At 33.4% G+C, this 8,914-nt stretch overlaps 1 long non-coding RNA gene across 1 annotated transcript; it reads right to left on the reverse strand.

Annotated features, from left to right (window-relative positions):
* Positions 1–3,205: 3,205 nt before the first annotated feature.
* On the reverse strand, positions 3,206–5,060 carry LOC129889532 (uncharacterized). Its single transcript, XR_008766926.1, has 3 exons — positions 4,994–5,060; positions 4,696–4,803; positions 3,206–3,260 (listed from the first exon to the last, which is right to left on the reverse strand). It is a non-coding gene; the product is annotated as an uncharacterized LOC129889532 (long non-coding RNA).
* Between the last annotated feature and the right edge of the window lie 3,854 nt (positions 5,061–8,914).

Here is an 8,914-nt window from a genome sequence, read left to right on the forward strand (position 1 = left end):
TCGAAGCTGATAGAACCATCAGAATTCCATTCTGATTTATATTTTGAAAGTTTTTACCGAAGTCAACCATTCAAACTTCAAGAGCTCCAAAATAGGGAAACAGGCATAAAACCCAAATAAACGACCAGGCGACCGAACTGTCAGTGCTAGTAAGTCATAAATGGCTTGAGGTCGCTACAAGAAAGCTCTAAATGATAAAAAGATTAAGAAAAGATTAAAGTAACCTGGAGGGTCATTACAAAAGTGAGGATGGATGAGAACCCTCCCACAAATCTCCTATAACAGCCAGCCAAACCCAAGAAACTTCTTATGTCTGTCGGGGATGTGGGTCTTTGCCAGTTCTTAACTGCTTCAATCTTTTGTGAGTTAACTCAAACTTGGAAGGATATAACATTGTATAGGAATGCCACAAAATCAAACCAAAATTCTCACTTTGAAAACTTAACATACAACTCCATATCCTTAAGAGTCTGAAGATCAATTTTGAGATGATTAACATGCTCCTCCTCATTCGTCGAATAGATCAATATGCCATCGATAAATATTATCATTAATATGTCTAAATATTATTTGAACACTCGATTCATCAAGTTCCATAAATATTGCAGGAGTATTAGTTAAGACAAAGGACATAACAAGAAATTCGAAGTGGCCATATTGGGTCCAGAAAGCAGTCTTTGGGTTATCACATTCTCTCACCTTCAACTGATAGTAGACTGATTTGAGATCTATCTTGGAGAAATAGGTGCCACCCTCAAGCTAGTCAAGCAGATCATCTATCCTTGGGAGGGGATACTTGCTCTTTATAGTGACTTGTTGAGTTGACGATAGTTAATGCACATTCTAAATGACCCACCTTTCTTTTGCACAACTATGATAGGAGCGCCCTAAAGTAAGACACTCGTCTTAGTAAATATCTTATCTAGGATGTATTTTAGTTGTTGTTCAATTCTTTTAACTCACTAGGATCCATTCTATATGACGGAATATAGATAGGCTGTGTGTCAAAAAGGACATCTATCCCAAAATTGATCTCCTTATCAAGAGGGATTCAGGCAGATCCTCAGGAAAGACTTCAAGGACCTCATTAACAATCAGGATAGACTCAAGGGAATGAGACTCCAAAATATCATCTTTAACTCACAGGATATGATAAAAACACCCTTTTGAAATTAATTTTTTGGTCCTAAAGTAGGAAATAAATTTAGCCTTAGGCATAACAATACTACCCATCCATTTTAAGACTTTCTCATTAGAGAAAATGAACTTAACAATCTAAGCCCTACAATCAATAGAGGCATAATAGGTATAAAGACAGTCCATGTAAAGAATCACATCAAAATCAACCATATTTAAATCACTAAGTTATTCATGGTATCCTTGTGATGCATGGAAACAATACAATCTCTATAGACCCTCTTATCTAAGATAGACTCACCAACAGGAGTTGACACACTGAAAGGCTCAAGAAGACACTCGAATTTTATCAAATCTATTAGCCACATAAGGGGTCACAAATGACAAAGTGGCACCTGGATTAAGTATAGCATAACAATCAAAAAATAAGACTTGAAGCATACCAGTGACAACGTCTGAGGAATTCTCTTGATCCTAGAGATTAGCCATAGTGTAGAGGTAGTATAAACCTCCGCTCGTACCTAAAGTGGTACCTCTCTAATTACCTCGAGCTGGTGGTGATGTAGTAAAATAATGGGATTTATTTCCCTATATTGGACACTCTCTCTAAATATGGCCCATTTGGCCACACTTGTAACAACCATTCCTCCCCCCTCTACACTCTCACAAATGTAGCTTACCGCACTTACTACAAGGTGGCTTCCCTTTTGAACCTTGAGCCATACTAGCTTGGGATTGAGAACCCTGGGCTCTAAAATCCTAGTGCCTTTATGCCTGTTGATCATACTTGTATTGCAGCGCAAGTGCATTTGCCAATGATGGAGTATAGTTGGGAGACCTCTTCTGAAAGAAGGACCTATTGCCCTTACCTTGCCTCTACTCATTCTCATGCCCAGCTGACTTTTCCTTCTTGCTAAAGTTCTTTTCCTTATATTTATTATTATCATCCTCAACCTTTTGAGCATACACCATTAACCTAGAAATATCCATGTCAGAAATCAACAATGATGCCTTGCACTCCTTCTTCACATGTCTTCCCAATACGAAGACAAATTTCCTCATTTTAGAGCTTATATTTGGAACCATCTCTAGAGCATATCTAAACGGCTGGATGAACTTAAGGATGTACTCTTTCATGGTCATCCCCTCTTGTTTTAGATTCACAACCGCAGCCCCAGGTATTTAGGGTCATTTAATATTTTGAGGACAAACAAAAAGGTTGCCTATGGTTTAGTCCTACCTCCAACACTTTCATCCATAAACCCAATTTTCCATGTTTTGATATTGCGCTAGTATATTCCAGATGAGTTCCATGTGCTTTAGTATGATTTAGTTAAGTTGGATGACCGTGTGACTTTTGTTGAGGAGCTTGTTGCTATTTTAGCTAGTTATGTTCATCAGCTCTGTTCTAGGTCATACTTGAACCATAGTTATAATACCGGGACATGGAATTGAACCATGCCTGGTGGAGTAAATTATGGACTTGAACATGAATAGAGGCAAATCGGATAGAATTAGGATCAGTTGCCAACCGGTTGTCACGAGAAGTACCCCAAATTTTGAGTTTCATCAATAAATCACTCCATCCAGAATCAAAACCAACCAAAGTCATCGAGTAGCCTTTCGAATCAAGAGTCAAGTATACTAGAGCGAACAGATATAAGAGAATTATGGATGTAAGGTTCCAAGAGCAGTGTTACTACCTAGCTAAGACTCAAACTATCAAACTCAAGTCTGTTATATCAGTCTACAAGTAGCTAAGTCATCTGAACTGATATTAGAGAGAATTTAAGGCCTAACAACTCCAAAAGTACGCAACTCCATGACAATCACTAGTCTAAGAATAGACGAAGGCCAAACATGCTTTTAACAATATTTACAAGACAAACAAGGGCGCACCATAAGGTATGAATTATCAAACAATACAATTGATGTGGTATAAGTACGGAATACCCAAAATATAGCCTTAGGCATGGATTCTAGGAATTTAACATGATCAACTACCACACTATCCCAAATCCACATAATTCAGCATAGAGAGAAGTCATAACCTACCTGTAGGTCGACCGCGCGTGCTCTGAATCATGTTGCCGAAGCTTTTCCCTTCCGTACTCCTCGGTACACTGCCATGCTATCATAAATAGAATTACAACCTTAATACAGTCATTTACATAATAAATTTACCAAAATAGGAGAATGGCCTATTTCGGAGTCAAAAATAGGAATGTGGGACCCATTTTGGTAATTCTGGAATTGATTTTGTGAAAAGGTTCAATTTACCTGTTCGAACTTCTGCTCCAAGTTAGAACACAATTCGGGCCTTGGAATAATGGGAAATTATACATGTATCAACTTTACAATTTAAGTTAAGACACAACAATAACAGTAGTTATAGGCTCGATTTAACCTTTAATGAAGGTTCTCAACCACTTTTGGAAGTCCCCAACACCTGCTTCTTGCAATTACCCACAAATTGGCCTTTAAATCATCCAAATTCTCCTTAAAATGGGAGAGTTAGGAGAGTTTGAAGTTTGAGGAATTTATTGAAAATCGGGCATCAAATAAGTCCACGCGTGTTGCAAAAGAGACCAAGTAGGTTGCTTAAGCAACAATCTTAAAGAGGCAAGCCTCGCTAAATTGTGGACCCTATCTCTTTAGAGAGGGGTCGCTTGAGCCACACCTGTCCACATGAGCCCATTGCTTTACCAACACCCTTGTCGCCATAGTGGCCAAGGGTGGCTTTAGCGATGGTTCCAGGCACAACAACATAAGATATGTTTTGGAAAATTGCTAAGTCTCTGATAGGGTGCTCGAGATTTATTCAGAACCCCATGTGCGCAAATAAAATATGCAACCCCACCAAATTCGATGTTCATTCCCATATGAGGTCCTTTTGAAAAAAAGTGAATCACATATCCAAGTGTCATTTTTAGCCAAATTCTACAACGGGTCTCGAGATTAGATCAGAAGCCTTGAAATTTCCACAAAGGGTTATTCTAGATAACACTCAATATTTTGAAACTAACCACGCTGATTTTTTTTTCATTCAAGCGAGTTTCCCAAGAGTGTTGACCAAAGTCAAATTTAGGCTTAATTTCAAAGGCTAAAATGTCTAATGGTCCAAACTCATAGTGAATGCATCGATACTTGTGCTGACCATGATACTAACCTAATTTAGTCATTCGAGAGCTGATGGAACCATCAAAATTCTATTTTGAGTCATTTTCGTGAAGTATACCAAAAGAAAATAGGACGTTGAATTTTAATTTATATTTGTTTCATACTAATTTTATATCAATTAAAAGCACAAAATGATGTATTATAAAGAATATTTTAAGATTTATACCGGTTTCATGCTAAATATATAGAAATAATCAGTGTGTGATCATTACCTCTTTTTCATTGGTGGTTTTGTAGGTGAAGATCCAGGCATATCAACGTTAAAAATGACACAATCTATTTGAATTTCAAGACTCTAAACCCCAATTACACATTCAAAAAAGTATGAATTTTTAAAAAATAACTTTTTAATATAATCTATATGTTATCTCTAATTACCGTGTAACATGTTGTACCATCATATTGAACATCTCCATTGGAAAAATCTACATCATTGTTCTTGGAGGTTGATGGCTGATCATTTCTAACATTGACAGTATCTTCAGCCTGTTTGATACCAGATTTATATTAGAATTACACCAAAAGAAAAACAACACATTAGATTCTGAGTATATATTTGTTTCATACTAATTTCATATCCATTTTAAACAAATAATAATAAGATATAAGAGAACAATTCTACCTTTATATCAGATTCATACTAAATATATACAAATAATCAGTTTGTGAAGATTACCTCTTTTTGCAATGTTTGTCTTGGATGGCATTTTGAAGACTTAATCTCGTCGATCTTTCAACTCTTGACGAACCTTGTAAAAAACAAAAAGTAATTAAATACTTTGTATATTTATAAAAATAGTTACGGTAAAAAAAATATTTGTATACTAACATTCACAATTTATTTCTTCATTTCAAGATATTTGTCTTCTACGTCCACATCATTGCGAGCCGATGTCATGTAATCTTCTGCCTGCTGGTGGCTGGATGATTCAACTAATATATCTGGTTTATGGCATTTAGCTCTTCCTCCATGAGAACTATGTTTTTAAATTAGTTCAATAATTACACTATGAAGAAAATGAATAAGGATAATTAAATAATTATATAAATGGATAAAGTATTAAATGAGTATTTAAATTAAATAAACAATCTGATTGCCATGTGTTCTGAAAATGGTCTTCTTTAAGTATTCTAAGAAAATAGAATCCTCTGATATCTTCAAGAGTGGTGAGTACATCAACTAACTAACAACACTCGTAAAATCACATCTGCAAAGCTAAATAAAATTCGCAAAACTTGAATGATCAAAGATCATTTGTTAATTTATGACTAAACATTTCGAGAGTTCGACGGAAACATTCATTCCCCCATAGATAGTTGATGTACTCACCACTCTCAACTAAATCTAAATACATTTTTGAAATCCACATTTTCATTTGTTTTGAACCTTATAAAAATGAACTGATGAAGTAGACAACTCCTATCTTCAATCGGTCTTCGGGTTTGAAAATATTTTCCTTAAGAAATATTGTGTAAAATTCTGACTTCTTAAACTTTTTTGTTGCTAGGAAAGTAGAGATGGATAAGCCTATTTGGTACAGCTGGATCCGATACAAACTCGTTGTCAGCCCACATTTGAGACCAACCCCAACTGCAATTCCTTTATACCAAAATGAAGTCCGTTACCATTTATATTGATAATGAACATGTCATTATTAGTCTCAATTAGTAAAATATGTCGTAACAATTGTGGCTACACCTTCATCAAGGTATGCCATTGAAGAAATCGAAAAAAGTTTGCAAAAACTTTTGGAACTGCTCTTCAATTAAGAATGTCTTAAGATCCTCAAAGACCTTCATGTTCGTGCATGATTGCCAATGGGTGTATCTCTATCTTTCCTGAAATATAATTATATACAAATTTCATACCAGTTATATGCAAAATTCACACCATTCATATGTATATTTCAAACAGAAAACTGGAATGCAAGTTTCATATCAGTTATATATAAATTTCACACCAATTAAATTCAGTTCAAATTCATACCACCTACATGTGTAGAATATAAAAACATCATATCAAAAATTAATAACAACTGTATACTAAAATATATATATATATTAACCCATTATTTTAATTTTCATACCAATTACATGTCATTTATATACACAAAATATACATTGCATGACAATTGTAAATTTCATATCAATTTTATACCAAAAAATAATACCAATTTCCTGTTGATTATAATTCTGATATATCAACTTCATATCAAATTAGTACAAACCGCAAGGAAAAACAATATCTTACAATATTATGCCAATTTCATGTCAGTTGTAGTCATTTATATTCACAAAGTACACATTCCATGCCAATTATATGACAACTACAAAATTCATGATACTTACAAAAAATATATATTTAACTCAATCCAATTTCAACCCAACTATTTATACATTATACCAAGGTCGGATTTAACCCAATTTGGGAAAAATATAAAAACAAAATAGAAACATTACATCTATACATAATCATATACATTTCACACCAAGTAAATACCAATTTCATACTGATTATAAATCATAGCATATCAAATTAGTACAAACTGTAAAGAAAATCAAAATCTTAGCACATTATGTCAATTACATGTCATTTATATATACAAAGAACACAATGCATGACAACTACAAAATTCATGATAAATTCATGACAATTACAAAAAAAATATGAAACTTATTCTAATTTCAATACAGACTGCTTATATATTATATCAAAAGTTAGATTTAAACAAATTGAGGTCCACTATGAAATACAATAAATTTAAGTCTATATACATTTATACACAAGTATATAAAAATAAAATATCATTTTCATGCCAATACATAAGTTTTGACTAAAAAATAGATTATATCAAATTCATAGTAATTTTATAATAGCTTCGAAATGGGGTATTCATACAAATTTAAATCAACAATATGAAAAGATAATTTTTAAAAAATACATTGACAATACTCTTGACTTCTTTTGACTTTGGATTTTTGAATCCCCTTTCAGACTTGAACTAGGCTTTTTTTGGATCGTTTTCAGAGTTCACCCTTAAAAACTAACTTTGGCTTTTTGGTTTTCTTGATTTACAAAATCAAAATCTGAGTCCCATTATTGATAGGAATGAGATTCCACCATCTTTCCCTTCATTTTTTTTCCCTTGTCCATGATTTCTTATTTTTTTACTAGGCTTTATTTCTTCTTGGGTGTGTGTTTATTCCTCTTTAGAGGAGTTATATTAATCCTTGCGGGGCTGACATTCCTCTTCACGAGTGTGACATTTTTTTGACTGGTGTTTGGGTTAAGATTTCAAACCTTGGTGATTCAATCTCTACAGTAACTTCATCCTCATCAAATAGGGGATTCTTTCAATGTGAATGAGCAACTTTTTGATTTTTCTTCATCATGCAAAAATTCTTTTATAGAAAAAATTAAATGGGGCCTTAAAATCACGGATAAAACTATAGAAATCATGCAGAAGAAGGGTGGTTTTTTGTTTGACCGCTTTTAAAATTAATTGAAGAAAGAGAAAAGATGGATAAAGTGACATAGGTGGTTGTACTAGAAATTTGGAGTGGGGGGATTGCATTTGTCAATAAAAAGAAAAAATGGATCCCTTGATTGTAGTGATAGATTGTTACTAGTAATTAATGCACCTTTTTATCTCTCCTACTAATTATGATGGATTTAATATGTTAAAAATGCTTAATTGAATAAACTAAACACAATTTGTTAAGGGATGTAATTAAAAATTTATAAGTAGTAATTGTAGAAAAGTTCATTTATAGGCAGTAATATTAAGTCTTAAATACATAAATGGTGTGTTTTTTCCTAAAACAAGCTTGATGGTGGGTTAGTTTGGGTGAAATATATGGGTTGATTTGGGATATTAAATTAAATGGGCTCATCAATACATCTTATGCCCAACCATTAAATTTGGATAGATTGAATGAGTCAAATGGGTTTGGGCTGATTTTGTCATCCCTAGATTTAATTAAATCTAAAAATTCAATTTAAGAGATGAAAAATAGGAAGAACTTAAATATTATTTTTTAAAATGCAAAAAAAGAGGGAAACTATAATTACTCATTGTAGAGTGAGATAATGTCACGTCAGCAGACCTATGTATATTGTATTCCAAATAATTTTATAAGTATGAAATTTAGGTTGGACTGAAATAACTTGATAACAGCTTGAACTTAAGGTTTATGGGCCTAGATTTGTGGGGTCCAATTTCTTCTTAGGTGATAATAGAACTATCTTATTCTTAACACTGAACTTTTAAGGTGTTTCAATCATAAATCAATTCTTCTTCTTTTTTACGAGAAGATATATGTGTGTATATATATATATACACACATATATATTGGAACATATAGAGAGAATTATTGATTTATCGAGATGGAACTCTCATCACTATGGTGAGACCAACTCCGGTGTAATATCCTAAATCTTGAGAAATTACTTTTTTTGGCCATTTCCCCCTTCCCCTTATATTTTCATGCATTGTTTCTATTATGAGAATGGTTGGTGTGGTCTCCGATTCGATCGGGTGGGATTTTAGTGAATTTTAGCATTGGAGTGAATTTTCTATGACATGGTTGACTTTAA

The sequence above is a fragment of the Solanum dulcamara genome, chromosome 5, assembly GCF_947179165.1.
Source record: "Solanum dulcamara chromosome 5, daSolDulc1.2, whole genome shotgun sequence".
Classification (NCBI taxonomy): domain Eukaryota; kingdom Viridiplantae; phylum Streptophyta; class Magnoliopsida; order Solanales; family Solanaceae; genus Solanum; species Solanum dulcamara.